Raw genomic sequence first — 1857 nt, 5'->3', positions numbered from 1 at the left:
GTTGGCCAAAGATCATGGTGGGTTTTGAATTCTGAAAGAAGTGTGATTTGATTTGCAAGCCAAAAACTTAAAGCATTATAGGAATGTTAGTTGTTTTATTATCATTGTTGTTGTTAATATTACTGAGCATATAAATTTGAACTTTGCATGAGAAGCTATAGTAATTCATTGGAGATATCAGAGCAGAGGAGCAACATGACTAGTTCTATGCAAGATAAATAATATTCTTGCAGGTATATGAAGGATGGATTGACAAGGAGAAAATAGATGTAGGAAGGCCTATTACAAGGCTCTTACAATAGTACAGATAGATTGTCTTAGGTCATAGAATCATGGGAACAGAGATTTAGTTTTACAAGTACCTTTAGAGGTTATTAAGCCCAACCCTTCCATTTTAGAGATAAGCAAGTTGAAACCTAGAGTGGTAAGGCTATTAACCCTGGGTCTACCTCAAACAGCTTAGTTAGATGGCTGTTACTAGGGTCAGAGTAGAGATTTTAATTCACATCTTCTTGACTCTCAGGCTTGCACTCCATCACTTACATGGTAAGTGTCTTTCTGTTAATATTATCTCCAATAGATCCTGTCAATATCTTGGCCATACATAGTTGTTGGCATGTTGTCAAGAGTATTAGACCACAAACTCCTTGAGAGCAGGGGCTTTTATTTCTTCTTACAATGATTAGAAGAGTGCTTGAATATAGTAAGAGTTTAATAAATGCTCATTGACTTGATCTGTCTAATGAAGGTCTTCATCCAAATTCCACTTACATTTCAAAGCCTTTTCTCTGGCTGTCTCAATGTATGGTATACCCCAATTTACAGTCTCAATTTATGGCCCTTATTGAATAGTTAATGATAAAACATGAAAAAAAATATTATGCAAACAGACATAGTTTCCCAAAAGGCTCAATGCAGATTAAAGCTTAAAGATTTAAGTTATTAAAGCTTAAATCAACAATTTGACTTTGGGGACATTCAATATTCATTGTCAAAGGGTGTGACATTTATGTCATTATGGAAAAATATTTGAATACATAATATGAGTAGAAATGAACTTTATCTTAATATGAACTGCAGAGGTTACCCATAAAGAGGGTTAGGGTTGCTCTGGAGACTCCAAAATACCAACAAGCCAGATCTTGCCAAATGAATTTGACTCAAGTCTTTTCTCAGCCAAAGAAAAGTAGAGTTTATTAAAAGTTCACTTGTATTGGGCACAGAGTAAGCCTGTGCTAGGTCATTCTATGGCGCTTTCACTATTCTATGGTGCTGTCACTAATCTATGGCATTCTCACAAACATGAAGACAGGATGGGGTCTTATATACAGAAGGTTGTGGGAGGAATCCAAGGGTGGTCTAGAGGAGGAGGTTGGGGAGGGTCTTCAGTAGGAGTTAATGAGGTCAATGAGTGATTAAGGGTGCAAAGTCACTGGAGGCCAGTGGAGACCACAAACAATGGTGGACTAGGCCAGTTCAAAGGTGGATAGATACTTTGATTAGGAAGTCTAGGAACTGAGGGTGGGAAGTCTAGTTACAGAGGGTGGAGAGTTTAGTAACAGAGGCTTGGGCTTAGCCACAATGTAAGGCTTATGGCCTCATGCAAATGCCTCAACAAATGGGATGATTTAATCAAGAGTCTAACGGAGGTTCCCAGAGCCTGTACCTCAAGGACTCAAGGAGAGCTCAAGGGGGCTTCCAGAGCCCATACCTCATCATGAACAATTAAAATACATATAGGTTTCATATGGAATTGGACAGTTTAGAAGAGAAAAATTATCTATAGTGTAGATTGGAGAACTCAGATGCCTTTGTTAACAAGGTTAGAATGATGCTATAGTGGGAACAACTTAATGT

Source organism: Petaurus breviceps, unplaced genomic scaffold (genome assembly GCF_028583685.1).
Source record: "Petaurus breviceps papuanus isolate PSGF00001 unplaced genomic scaffold, PetGlider_PUasm1.0 90644, whole genome shotgun sequence".
Lineage (NCBI taxonomy): Eukaryota > Metazoa > Chordata > Mammalia > Diprotodontia > Petauridae > Petaurus > Petaurus breviceps.
Note: the sequence above shows the minus strand (reverse complement) of the source record.